General features: G+C 39.8%; 1 protein-coding gene across 2 annotated transcripts in view; it reads right to left on the reverse strand.

Annotated features, from left to right (window-relative positions):
• The window catches only part of mboat1 (membrane bound O-acyltransferase domain containing 1), a 76,012-nt gene that overhangs the window by 39,110 nt on the left and 21,511 nt on the right, over window positions 1-15,391 (reverse strand). The gene's annotated exons all lie outside the window — the stretch shown is intronic.

The following is a 15,391-nucleotide window of genomic DNA, read 5'->3' on the forward strand; positions in this document are numbered from 1 at the left end:
TCATACACTATTTATTTCCCGCAGATTTACACAATATGATGAGCATTAGCTGCTTCCAGCACTTTTTACCCATTTTCTCTTCCGTGATCACTGTTACGACTTAGAAGAAGCTCATTCGTTGTTTATATGTCAATCATATTATGCGTTCATATCCTGCCCTGTCTCTGATGACGAACGTCAATTACACTTCTTCAGTGTCACTTACACGATCAGTTCTGTATAGCGTTTCTGCAGGATTTTAAAACTCAAATGTAAGACTTTAAGACCTTTTTTAACACCTGCACAAATAAAATTAATACCATATGAATAGGGTAGGGCAATGTCTATAGTAACACATTTAACTGTAAAATGACTGTAAAAATTACAGTTCAGATACAAGTTTTTCACAAAAACTGTGTGCCATATTGACAAAAAATTATATAAACCACCAGTAGGTGGCAGAAATTCACTGTTAAGTGAGTCATTGCCATTAAACGAATCATTTAAATGGTTGATTCATTCAGAAACAAAACATGTTGCTCAGAGACACAACAGTGCTGTGGCTGTGTTTAGAATAATTTTTGTGGCGAAAAAAAGAGCAAAAACAGGAAATATGGTGTCTAAAACGTAAGTCTCTTAATACTGACTTCTTGTTTACTGAACTGTTGTATAAAATCAGTATCACATTTTAATCATGCTGACTTTGAGAAAAAAACAGTACTCTTTGCGCGATATTGATTAACTATATAGTGAGTTTGCAGTAATTTTTTATTTTTTTTTACCCATCCCAGAGCAACGCCCATTAAGCACTACCATACTAGTGCCCTGCCTCAAATTTAGGCCCTAGCCCGGCCCTGGCCTGAGACGCTCAGGCCCTTGCCCGGCCCGTGTCCGACAGCTTATCAGAATTACCAGCCCAACCCTAGCCCGTCTTTTTTCCCCCCTTCTCCCAAAACATCTTAAACTAACGTTTTCCGCCATTCCGTTTTGTAATGGCAAAGTGATTATATTTTTTTTTGTTTTTTTATTTTTTATTATTAATTTCAAAAAAAGTTTGAAGCATTTTGGAGGGGTGTTGGGCTGTGTAGGTTAATGCAATCTGTGATCATGTGCAAAAGGCAAAAGCGTGCAATGGTTATTGTATGCGCGCTATTTTTTCCAATTTCACTTTCGAACAAACACGTTCAGCAAGGAGGGGAGAGGTTGTAAAGGGGGGCACAGTGACTCGGGGTGGCTATGGTACAATGTAGACATGCAGAACAATGTAGAACAATCTTTTGTGTGTAATTTCACATTTTTATCACTTTTATTTTGATAAACATTGCACAGTACGCTATAGCATTAATATAACATGAAATGAGTTTGTAACCCTATTAAAGCACGGGATGAAATACAGTGAGTGAGTCTGGTAAATGGTGAATTAGCTGTCATCATCAAAGCTTGTGCAGCCAGCCGCACGGGAGAAACTGCGACGACTGTAACCCTCGTCTGCTCGCGAATCACTCTTGCGGTAGCCTACTTTGATGGCATAGGCTAGCTACACTGCTTCAAATCAGAAGCTGACTGATCTGCTCAAATTTAACACAATTTTATACGCTCTGCAGACGGTGTGCCCATGCTCCTCCAATTAATTATGCATTACGGTTTAAATAAATAAGTTTGTTAGGAAAACTGAGGGGGCACAAATTCTTTCTGAGAGGGCAATTCCCCCTTGTGCCGGCCCCTAGCACCAGGCCTGGGCACATCTAATGAGGAGATTTCGGAAACTTCATCCTTGCAACACAGACTCACAAAACACTACTTTATTAATAAATAATTCAAATATCTCCTTACTATTTCACCCTGACACATTCATGCTGACCCGAGACCAACATTAATATCACTTTAAGCTTTAAATAATATAGTGTTAATTAATTAATTTTCCCAAGGGGCCACATGATAAACTTGAGTGGTTGCAGAGGGCCTGGACCAATACACCTAACTCAGTTCTGCCCAATATATTTTATATCTCTTTATAATAAATAAATAAATAAATAAACAAACATTAAATGAAACATTGCAATCAAACAATAAAAATGTGGAGCACATATTTAAATTACTTTTTTTTAATGAAATTAATTCACAAAAACAGTTTAACAAAATGTTGCAGTGTCAAAAAATACCATCAGAACTTTGTACAAAAAACACAAGTATTTCAAAGATTAGCATGACACAGTTTCAGCGTCATGGATGTGACATTTGCAGTCAAAACCTGAAACATAAAGTCTCATAGAATGTATTTATTACCAATAACTTGTACGATCTATTTATATTTTTCTAAAACCCTGAGAAAAGTATCAGTATAAAAGAAACAATATCTTCCGGATGGAGAAAGGTCGGCAATTCACAAAACATAGGCTATATGCCTTTTTTGTTTTCTTCAATAAATTTGTTTTTTGTTTCTGAGGAAAAAAAATCAATGACGTGACAGTTCTGAAAGCGGAATTTATCCGACTACGGAAAAGCTTTAAAACGGAGACGCCTTTAGAGAGAAATGCAACCATTACATAATCATATAATAATATTTCATTTTGATTTGTTCGTTTAATAGTAGACATTTTAAACTTTCTATAGATATATTTCTTTTGTATGTGAGACAGTCAGACGATGAGTTTTGGTTCTTTTTTTGTAACGCGCTTCAGAGACAGATGGGAGAAAGCATCCTGTTTGTTCTCATTACTCTACAAAAGCAACGTTTGTTGTTATTATGAGTTTACAGAAATAAAATTAGTTTCATTATCAGGAAAAATACAAGTGATCGCGCGGATGCTTCTCTGTCATGCATTAGGTGAATTCCACACTCCGCATAAACAGGTTTATTAAAATAAATCTTGACCAGTCTACATCCGAGACAGATGCAATTATAACTTATAAATTGAAGGCTATTTGACGTTTTAACCCTTTAACTGTCACTCCCATTTTTGAACATAGACATAAACATGCATCATCCAGACTTAAATCTTTATAATTCATGAATGAAAACATTTTGTAATATGATTATAATGTACATTTTCCATGGTAATTCAATGTCTGATTTTAAAATGCCTTTCAAAGGATGAATTTTGTGATTTTAAGTTTTGAGCTGATATATAATTTCTTATATAATGATTTCTAAAATGTGACAGGGAAAAAGCAACGAGAAAGTCTTTTTTGACAAAGGTCAGAACTCATGTTATGATGTAGATTTTTTTAAGTTGTACTCTTGACATATATTAATCTATTACTTTTCCTACATGATTTGTAACACAAAAATATGGTAAAATATTTATTTAGGACTCTTAGACCTTTCCAATGATAGTTTGTCATGATTAGATTAGGATTTATTTGTAATATGGTAAAGTAAACTTAGGCGTCCCATGGGGTGGACGGTGACAGTTAAAGGGTTAAAAGGATCTAACGGACTGATGCCGCTTGTTGATCATTCCCAGCAAGCAATAGCCGTCATTTCACCGTCTCGGTTAACTATAGACCCGATATAGTCCGGCTATGTGTAACCCCCTTCTAGCCCAAAAACCTTACATTTAGATACATGTCATTTTTTTTGGCAAAATAACATAAGAGATGTATGGCATTCCATCACGTAAGCAAAGTGAACAGCGTTTACAATGTGTTTGGTTTCATTTCTTTGACATGTTCTATGCGTATGATATACCATCATGTTTGCAGTGTCAATAATATCTACTAAGATGTGTCATTTTTTCCCACGCAGCTGATTATAAAATGCAAGTAAACTTTTGAAACATTTAAATTAGCATTATTTTATATTTTATTTCATTATTTTATAGCATTATTAAATATATCATTATTAATTATGCCAAAATAATGCTAATTTAAATGTTTCAAAAGTTTAATTGCGTTTAATAATATGATGTCATGCATTCCACAAGCTGTTAAATGTAACATTCATACACCTTATACAATATAATTTGACTGTCTTCCAATTTATAAATAAATATGCAATTACAATTCCCAACCGCTAGATAGCAATTGTAGCCCTACTGAGACATGACTACTGGCAACGCAAGACTTGAAAGTTAGTAGAAATCACTGTTGCAAGATCCCGCAATAATTCCGCTGTTTTGAATTTTGTTTTTACACGAGAGAACACTAAGTTTACCTGTGGGAAAGCAACGGGCAAACAACAAACGATAAAGGACATTGCTGCTTGGTCTTGGTAAGTATATGTGTTCATTGTTCATCTATACATTTGTTATCATGTGTAGGAACCCTGACATTTTTGTGAAGGGAGCAGATCGTAGATGATAGTGATCCCTATGGACTAGTCCCCACGGTTCGGCATGCATGTGATCAGAGAATTAATTGCAAAATTTAATAGATAATAGAGTGAAAGTTCATTTGTATGTGTTTACAAACTCACGCGATTTTAAACAGCGCAAGAAGAGGCGAAAGAGCAAACAACAGAACAAATAGCTTTGATTAATCTATATTAATTTATACAAGGAACACGCATTCAGAAAAATTGGACAAATTGAGGAGGAGTTTCTACATCTGGAAAAGCTGTTGGAAAAAGAGGAGATCCGGGCAGCAATGGTGTAAAAAAAAAAACAAACAAACAAACAAAACTCTCCAAAACAACATTTCCTCACTAGAGCTCTCATCTTTGACAAAGTCAGTCATTTATTTTAACTATTATATTGAATTTATGACAGAACAATGGCTTGTTACATACAGAGAAAGCATGAGCTAATTGAATAGAATATCTTTGTCATTGTACAAGTGCAATGAGATTTAGTTTGAATCTTCCAAATTGATACTAAAGCTCAAAAATACAAATTATTTCAAATTGCAATCTAAAATTTTTAATTATTAAAAGTTTGCAGCAGTATTAAAATAGTGCATATAGCTAAGATGTGCAATGCAGCATTAAAACCTAACCGGTACAATCAGAAAACATAATTTAATTAAAACCCTAGCCAAAAGGGATGAATTTATTATTCCATGTACATTTAAGGTTAATGTGTGTACTGGGTTACATTTTAGTTACAGCAGCCATTACTGTGCTGTTATGAAATTAGATGTGCCAGACAATTTTGGACACTTTTACACTGATGCATATAATACTACCTGCCTGACATTGGCATGTGTTATTCAGGTGTCAAAGCTGTGCAGAATTGAAGGAAGAAACCTCAAAGGCAGTGCCAGAAAGATGCTGGAAAGGTAAAGTCTTCAAAATGTGCCACATTAATCAAACATTGTGGTGTCAATACTTTAAAATTTACAATAAGTTACAATACTTAATCTGTATTATATTTTAGGTTTTTACAAATTCCCTCATGTCCAAATTCAACATTAAGGGGGTGGTCTGCTGCAAAAGGAGGCTTTTGAAAAGACTGCACTGTTCTCAGACATTAATGGTATGTATATATAACACACAACATTTACCAGAGAGCTTCTGTCTTTTTTTACACACTGAAAGGTGATGCACAATATATACCTCGTTTTTGTTTTTAGTGTGCATCCAAATAAAAGAGAATGACACAATTAGTGAAATTAAAGTAAAAAATTGTGTCAAAAAAGCTTTTCTTATGCTATTTTCTTCTTATTTGGCAGATGCAGTGATGACCAACTTCATGGCAGCAACAGAGTTGTACTTGAGGAATGCAGTTGGGAAGCATTTTATACAAGGAAAAAAAAACAAAACAAAAAAAAACAATAATGAATCATTTCTTTGAATTCACTGTTGGTTGCTTTATTTGTTAAAATAAGTAACCAACAAAACGATTAATCTTTTTTTTTTTTAACGTCGTCATTTATCCACAATGTTTTAATGTTAAGTGTGATAACGTGCTCTTGATTTGTATTATTTATTTCTTTTAAATATCTTAGGGTATTTAATATATATAATTTTTATTTATTTTTTTTAACTATCTTAAGTTGTTAAATTTCAGATTTTTATCATAATATTTATATTTAAGTGTAATGTATTTATAATATTTTGTTTTGTCATTAATTGTTTTGCATTTTTATCATTGTGTATTGTCTTAAGTTGTTAATGTTACTTTCCTTAATAAAAGCTGTATATGTAGTTTGTTTGGACGGATGGCCATTTTTGTTGTGTTTAAGATGTATATATGTCTATTTGTTAGCTGTCTATTTGATGACTACTCTATTCTTGGGCTATGGTTAGACGTCTATTAAATTTTCACTGACAGCCCAAATTCAGTCTTGTTTTAGCCTAGACCCATATTCACTGTCTATTAGACGTATACATGTACTCGTTCAATAATGGTCTAACTGATGTCTAGTCTATTCTTGGGCTATGGTTAGAAGTCTCATGACAGCCCAAATTTTGCCTTGTTTTAGCCTAGACGCCAGGGCTATGTTTGAACAGCTAATAGACATCTTTTAAACGCAGAATTGCTTGCTGGATTCTTATTTGACTGAGAGATTGGGCAAATCAGTGACATGTCGTAAGATTGATTCAACTCGCAATAGATTCAGTTCGTTTCATGTCACTGCTGAGTGTAACGAAGTAACAGACGTGTATGACCCACAACTTTATGTCCGCTGTTATTTTGAGGTTTGCAAAACTAGAGGTAACGGTGACAGCGCGGTCCGTGGATTAGGAGGAGGGGCTGTTCTGCAAAAGCAGCGATCAGTGTCTGAAATTACATCTGTTGCTCTACAGGAGAGCATCAGCCATGTGGGTGTCCGTGATAAACCATAATAAATGAATATCAATATTGCGTCATATAATGGCCGAGAATTGCGAGTTGGGCATAGTGAAGCAGATAAATCATGCCGCTTCGTGGTGGATAAACTATTGGAGACCTGTGACGTACTGTGTGTTCAAGAGACTTTTTTGTTTACCTAAGCAGGACTTTCCTTCAATAAAGACTTCTATGGGGCGGGTGAATTTACCACCGACTTGAGCACTGAAATAGTTTATGGTAGAATATCAGGTGTTGTTGCCGTATTATGGCGCATAAACTTTGGTCAGTTAATTAAGGTGGTCCGATTAAATGTTGATTGGGCTATAGGAATTGAGTTTAGTAATGGTGGTAAAACGTTCATCAATCTGAATATCTATATACCCTATGAGAGTTCTCAGAATGAAGTTGAATATCTCAGCAGGTTGGGTTGTATCATGTCTTTTATTCAAGATAATCCTTCCACATGTTTTTTATTATGGGTGACATGAAAGCAGATGTTTCTGATGGTAACTCTTTATTTGCTAATCATTTAATGCATTTTGGCTCTGATAATGGTTTGATTCTATCCAGTAAAGTATTTTTACCTGTTAATAGTTACACTTATATCAGTGAGGCGTGGCACACTACCTCTTGGTTAGATCATTGCATTTGTACAGCTGATGCACATGATTGCTTAGAGACCATGAGGATTAATTATGAATTTGCCACTACTAATCATGTGCCACTTTCTATATCTATAAATCTGGGTAATTTACCAAGTCTTTTATCTGAAAATAATGATATGCGTGTAGAGAAAATAGATTGGTCCTGCTTGTCTGAGGAGGATATTAGAGTATACTGTGTCTGACACATTGTTAAGTAATATTGATTTACCAAAAGATGCAGATGTATGCTGTGACATTAGTTCCAAGAACCCACAACATGGTATTGAGTTATGTTTTTATTGTATAATAATATTGTGGAGTCCCTTCTTGCCTCCAGTAGATCTTTGTTTAAGACCAAGGTGTATAAAGTCAGGCCAGGTTGGAATGTTGAAGAGCTCCATGCTGAGGCTAGAAGGGCCTTCCCAACTTAGGTTGAGTCAGGCAGACATAAATATGGTCCCTTATTTGAATATAAGAAACAGCAAATGCTAATTTTAAATATGGTGTACATTTTATTAAGAGCAATGAAAACAATGAGGGCTGACTCGCTGGCAAGGAAATTGCAGGATAATAATTCAAATAATTTCTGGAAATAAATTAAAGGAATAAATAACTGTAGAACATCAAACATTAATGGTGTAAGTGGCTCAGAGGAAATTACTAATCTGTGGCAAAAACATTACTATGAGCTGTTTAACTATGTTAAAATCAATTCCTTTGTGATGGGCAATATTGATGATAATGAAGATGTGAGTGTTTCCTCTCAAGAAGGCTATGATGCAGTTATGATGTTAAAAGATAAGGCATGTGGTATGGATATCTGCTGAACAGATTCTGCTGTTCAGATATCTGCTGAACATCTGAAGTTTGTGAGTAGGAAACTATGTCCTCTGCTTGCTATTTGTTTTACTGGGTTTTTAGTACATGGTATTTTACCCGATTCTATCTTGTCTGTTATGTTGGTGCCTATTATTAAAGATAAAGCTGGTAATACAGTATAAATAGCATGGCCAATTATCGACCAATAGCTTTGGCCAACATTCTATCTAAAGTCTTTGAAAGAATTTTACTAAATAAGTTGGAGATGTTTGTCCTGACTTGTGATACCCAGTTTGGTTTTAAACCTAAACATGGCACAGATGTGTGTATTTTTGCTTTAAAGTAGATTCTATATTTGTATAACAGGCACAATTCTACAATGTTTGTGTGCTTTATTGATGCTTCTAAAGCCTTTGACAGTGTAAATCATGAAAAACTATTTAACAAGTTATGCAAGAATTCTGTTTTTTTGGTATGCTCATCAGTCAGTGCATGTAAAATGGGGTAATTCTTTGTCTGCTCCATTCAATGTAGGTAATGGAGTTAGACAGGGAAGTATTTTGACTGCCTTTCTCTTTAATGTTTATATGGATGATTAATCAAAGCTGCTAAACAGCTGTGGAACAGGGTGTATTGTTGGTAACACCACTTGATGTATGCAGATGATTTGGTGTTTTTTTTGTCCATATAGTGTGGGCCTTCAACAGTTCTTCTTCTGTTGTACACTTCGCGTTGTGTCAAGTGTAGGGGTCGCTCTTGGGAGCCCAAACACCTCTGACAACTTTGAGAAAAGGGCAGTGAAATTGGGTGTGCAGAGTTTGCATAGTTGGTCATGCCCCGGGCATCCAGGTATAAAAAGGGCAGCGTGGGATCTGCTCACTAGTTCTTTTCTTCGGAGCCGAATGCAGCGTCTCTCTGTGAAAAACCGCACTATTCACCTCTTCGTCGTTTGATTTATGGCGCAAGCAGCAATCTCTCCCTGCTTAACACAGATAAGTGTTGTGAGAGATTCCCTGGGTGCTTCAATGATGATCTTGAAGAGCAATCTTCCTCCTAAAAGAGTAATTTCTCTAAAAGAACTGGCTCGGTTGGGATTGTGTGTTAGTAAACATGCCTTTCCATTCGTGTCCTTCTGGTTGCGGCTTACCCCCCAAATGATCAACACGATCGTTGTGTTCAGTGTTGGGCTATGCTCACGCTGAAGCAGCGCTTGTTGTTGTTTCATGTTTTGCTGGCAAAAACATGATCATGGGCGCGCTTTGCTCTTGAGCTGTGTGCTTTTACGTGAAGCCGCGGCTCACCTCGACTGCTTCCCGTTCCGGTCCTTCTACTTCCAGGTACGAGGCCGCTGCAATGTGCGTCGATGGGGAGCAATAGGAAGCAAGAAGGTTCCGCCGGGTGAAAACCCCGCAAACCTCTCGTTCCTCGCGCCCCTCGGTCGAGCTTCCGGATGAGTTTGTTAGTCTGTGTCAGTACGGCTGACTTTCTTATTCAGAGCTCCGAAACAGGCAGAATGATTAGCGGCAGCATTGTTAGGAGGGCGTGAGCCATTTGAAGCTGAAGTTTCAACTGAACAAGCCTCTGCGGGGGGCTGATTCTCAGCTTGAGGCGGACACTAAAATGTGGTCATGCTTAAACCGGCAGCCAAGGAGGAGCTGGATAATAGACATCTGGGCAACGACCTTTACGCTCGTTTCCAGTGCCTGTTTCCCGGAAGTGCACGAGAAGTTGACGAAATCGCCGTAGGCTCAGTTTTCGGCCAGAACGCGATATACCAACTCCTCCTCCTTCACCACCCTAAATGGGGGTCCAGTGAGTTTACGGAGGTTCCCCAGGCAGACAGGCGATTGCGGTGCACTCCCTGCAAAACGCCGCCGCTTGATGGCATCCTCCCAAGGCTCCCATCCAGGGCCTGAAAGTTCTCTTCAGGCAAATGCTTACATGGCTTCTGGACAAGCTGCGTCCGCCCTGCACGCCATGGCCATCCTGTTGGCATCCAGGCCAAGGCGTTATGAGATCTGTACGAGGGCGGTTCCAACCTAGAGCTACAGGAACTGCGTATAACGACCGATTATGCTCTCTCAGCGATGAAAGTTGCGGCACAGGCTTTAAGAAGGGCGATGTCCACTTTGTTGGTCCAGGAGCACCACCTGTGGCTTAACCTGTCAGAAATGCAGTAAGTTAGAAGTCCGCTGCTTGAAACCCCATTTCCCAGGTCAGTCCTTTTGGCGACACCGTGATAGAATTTTCATGCCAGTTCTTCACGGTAATAAAAAAAAAAAGGTGACCCATCTGCTCGTCGCCACGGACGGCCCCCTGCAGAACTCCTGAGGCCCCGCAACAGCCGGACCCCGGCCAGACCCGCCCAACGGTCAAAGTTCTTGCAGGAAGGCGGCAACATCAGCTCGTCAGTAGGTTTTCTAGAACCCTTGTTAGGTTTCTAGTCTTTCCTCAGACGAGCAACCCAGAGGAGGGGGCTTAACTGACCTACTCAGATCCACTCTCAACCCGGGGATAAGAGATGGATCTGGCCCCATTCCGAGAGTCTGCCCTTCCGCAGACAGTCACCGCCTGGTCGGTAAGAGTATCCACCCTCTCGGTTAAATTACAGTGCTATGGCCCTCCATGAGACAGCCAGATGCTGAATCTGCAGACCAGGATGTGTTGGGCACTCACCTGGTTTCTCTGCATGTTGGCAAAGACATCCCGTGTTCCTTGGGGCTTCACCTCCAACCACGGCCCTCTTTGCTCTATTCAGCCACGACATCCCCACTCCAGGTACGTCGGGTATAGTTCCTCTGAGACTGCTAGCAGAGTCCTGAGATGTTCGGGGCCCAATCCCTCCCGTTGGCTTCTCAGGACTACCTGACTTGGCTACGCGACTCAGGCTGTGAAGCATCCGCCAAGGTCTATGGCATTCTCTTACGTATCGGCTCTGAGCGAGAATGCTGTGGTTCTTAAGCGGAAATGGTATCCCTCCTGGGAAAGGGTGCGATGGAGCCTATCCCCTCATCCAAAATGAAAAGGGGGTGTGCCAGCCCCTACTTCATTGTACCCAGGAAGGGTGGTGGACTCACACCAATCTTAGATTTGAGTTTTTTTGAGTCGGGCCCTTTTCAAGCTCCCGTTCAAAATATTAACCCTCAAACACATATTCCTGCATGTGTCAAGGGTTCAAGATTGGTTTGTGCCGTTGGACCTGAAGGACACGTACTGTCATGCCTTGGTCCTTCCAAGACTCCGTCTTCGAGTTCAGGCCCATCAGTACAAGATTCTCCCTGCTGCCTATCCCCGTCGCCCCGCACCTTCATGAAGGTCACGGAGGCTGCCCTTGCCCCTCAGGGAAGTGGGCATAAGCATTCTCAGTTACCTCAGTGACTAGCTGGTCCTAGCACACTCACGAGGTTCGGTTTGCACTCTCAGGGATGTGGTTATCAACCACCTGGCTCGATTGGGACTTCAGGTCATCTGGGGAAAGAGTAAAACTCTCCTCAGTACAGGGTTTTCTCTTTTCTCTGTGTGGACTCGGTCACTGTTCTTCATGTCTTTCTTAAGACTGTGCATAGTCAGTGCTGTAGTGCCTGAGAGCACTCAGATTCAGTACAGTGGCCCCTTTTATGTAAAAACCAAGGCTCCTGGGGCATATGGCATCCTCAGCCGCGCTGCTGGACATGATGCATTAAAAAACCGCTCTAGCACTGACCTACTGACATACCGAGTCCCGAGATGGGCATGGTGCCCAGGCACACATTGTGTGTACGTCACACCTTTGTGTTGCAAAAACCTTCAGCTCTTGGAGACACGTTTGTTACTACGGGCAAGGGTGGCCCTGAAACAAGTGTCAAGATGCACTGTGTCACAGCAGTCACTTCCAAGTCAAGCTACGGCGCCATGTGCAACAGGCATGCAGCCCCGGATGTCCGGTTAGGCCCTTGGCTGCTTTGGCATTCAATTGCCTAGAGCTGTTGACAATGCTTCAGACCCTGAAGAGGTTTCGGCCTTTATTCGGGGCGCCCAGATCCCTGGTACTTCCTTCTATGGTCCCTGAACGTGACGAGGAAGCCCCCAGAAACCTTCCACCCGCAGTGGTAAGCACCCTATACAGGACAGAGTCCCCTCCACTAGGTGGTGGTACGTCCTGGAAATGGCGCAGGTATTCTCCCTAAGGGAAGAACCCACAGAGTTGTGGCATCAAATTTGTGCTATCCCTCCTCCTAGGAGGCCTGGATAAGCACCTTTCTGCTTCTACACCCAAGGTCCATGTACCGTGACTTGGTGGAAGCCAGATCAGTCGAGCACGATTTGTTATCATCCTTAAGTGCCCGGAAGTAAGATCCGTTGAGCCCCTTCAGTCGGTTGGTTCTGTGCCCTCTCTGTGGAGACGGCTCCCCCGACTGTGCTCACCTCTGTTAAAGAGCGGGAAATCTTCAAGCCCTCTCCGTCAACATTCATGCCTGGAATTTGGGCCGGTAAACTCTCACGCTGTTCTGAGAACCCGGCCTGAATACATGCCCAAGGTACCCACCACTCCCTTCAGAGATCAGGTGGCGACCATGCAAGCTATTCCTTCCTAGGAAGATGACGCCAACTTTATTTTGCCCAGTACCCTACGCATTACCTGGAACGAACTCAGCCATTCAGACATTCCGAAACAGCTCTTTGTCTGTTATGGAGGACAGCAGAAGGGGAAGGCTGTCTCCAAGCAAAGGTTCCCCCATTGGCTTGTGGATGCGATCCGAATGGCCTACCAGGCCAGAGGTTTACCCTGCCCACTGGGAGTGAGAGCCCACTCGACCAAGGCTGTTGCTGCCTTGGCAGCTTTTGCGAATGGGGCCTCTTTAACAGACATCTGCAGAGCTACAGGTTGGGCTACACCTAACACATTTCGCCAGGTTTTACAAGTATTTACACAGTTTTTCAAAGAGAGACGCTGCATTCGGCTCCGAAGAAAACAACTAGTGAGCAGATCCCGCACTGCCCTTTTTATACCCGGATGCCCGGGGCAGCTATGCAAAATCTGCACACCCAATTTCATTGGCCTTTTCTCAAAGTTGTCAGAGGTGTTTGGGCTCCCAAGTGCGACCCCTAGTGTTGTACACTTGACACAACATCTCCGTTCCCTCCATCAGGGAACGAGGGTTACCATACGTAACCGAGACGTTATTAAGGGTCTGCACTCAATATGGCTTAGATTTCTATATTAAATATAATGCAAAGAAGAGTAATATGATGATAATTAGGAGTAGGTAGGATCGGAAACTTTCATTTCCTGTTTTTTTTTTCTTAATCTGGTGCTGTCCTTAATGTATGCAAGGAGGTTAATTACTTGGGGCATTGTATAACTGACGACTTGTCTGATGATAGGGACATTAACAGACAGTGTCGTATGACGTACACTCAAGTTGATGCGCAAATCTAGTATGTGCTCAGAATCTGTTAAGATTGCACATTTTAGAGCATTTTGTACCCCTATTCATACCCCCGCACACATGTTAATAGATTGAATCATGCAGTGAAAGAACACACTCTAAATGTGTACACACACTGGTTTAACCTAAGTTACTAGACTTTATCTCATAATGTATGCATGCACTCGGTAGGTGTATTTTGTTTGTTTTTCGCAATATACCAGATAATGTCAAATCGCACATGGTACATGATTCACATTAAAAAAAAATAAATTAATAAATAAATAAAGTCACCTGTTTTTGCATATTGGTTGAACTAAATCATACTAGTGTAGATATGTAGATAGTAATTTTCAGATGCAATGGATGCAAACTTGTAAACAAAATAATTTTATATAGACAATTTAATAACATAGTTTTATATGATTGGAATGATTGCAGCAAATGATTGCATGCTATCAGGATTGATCGCCCTGTAAAATAGCCTACTGGAAGCGATGTAGCTTTATAGCTAGCTTAAAAATATGAAAAGTAGCCTACAAAACACAAATAACATTTGAAGTTACTTCCATTTCTGAACAAATTGATGTTATAAATACATGGGTCTAGTTTCGTTTTAATTTTGTTTTAATTGTCAGAATCTGTCTTGCATAACAAAAAAAAAAAATAAATAAAAAATAAATAATAATAATAATAATAATAATAATAATAATAATAATAAATAATAAACAACAACAACAACAAAAATCACTAACTATCAAGACTGTGAAAAAAACAATGCCAGAATGAAGCCAGAAGTGCCGAATGTGCCAGATTTGGCCCAGACTCTTGCCAGCCAAGCCATGGGGTCATCGGATGCTAAGTTCACTTTTTCATGTTGTTTGAACATTAATGTGTGTTGGCAGTGTATGTACAAATCTACCCTATAATGATAAAAATCCATGCATTGTTCCATGCAACCTAGCTATGTTAGCTAGGTTAGACAAGTTATATGGCTAACTGTTAGCTGCCTTTCTAGTTTTAGAATTAGTTTGTTATAATTATTAATGGGATTTAAGATTTACTGCATTTTGTTGTGTTTGTGTTTTAAAGGCAACTGCAATGAAGCATCAAGAAAGACATGAGCATGCCAACCACCCTGAGACTGATAGTTCATGGTAAGAGAACAACTATGGTTTTGAGATGATTGTGTATTCTGTGTGGGGTTTTCCTTTTAAAAGTGTGCCATTTCTTCTACTTGTTTTTCAGAGAAGACATTTCTGGCACTAACAAAGTGGATGGTGAGCAAAGGTGGTGGCGACGTTTTGGAGCAGACCTGGGTTTTGCAGATGGCTGTGTATTTTTTGGCTGCATGTCTTTTTCTCCATTATGTTTCTGTTGCCTATAGATTCTTTGTGAGGATACAACATAATGCACTGCAAAACGTCCTAAGACAGGGGAAATGGTGAAGATGCACTGTTCCAGCAGTTTAAGACTGTATTTTTAAGTGTTATACATGCATTGTTTTAACCCTCTGGTGCTCTTCGGTCACTTTTTCTGTTTTAAATTTTTACAAATCACAGCTTCATCGGAATGGTATGAAACTCTGTGACTTTTATGCCATTTGGAATGTCAACACAAAAAAAAAATTGAGGGCATGATTCAAGCAGGCTAAGTGGTCGTAAAAAAAATAGTCACACTTGTGCTCTTCGGTCTAAAATGACCGACCATAGGAAATCGACAAAAATACAAATATTCAGAGAATTTTTGTGTGTACAATCTACAAATCCTCCACAATGCTGAAAAAAAGTACACAGCAGTGAAGGGGTGACACTCTAAAACACACCCA

The sequence above is a fragment of the Labeo rohita genome, chromosome 16 (genome assembly GCF_022985175.1).
Source record: "Labeo rohita strain BAU-BD-2019 chromosome 16, IGBB_LRoh.1.0, whole genome shotgun sequence".
Taxonomy (NCBI): Eukaryota; Metazoa; Chordata; class Actinopteri; order Cypriniformes; family Cyprinidae; genus Labeo; species Labeo rohita.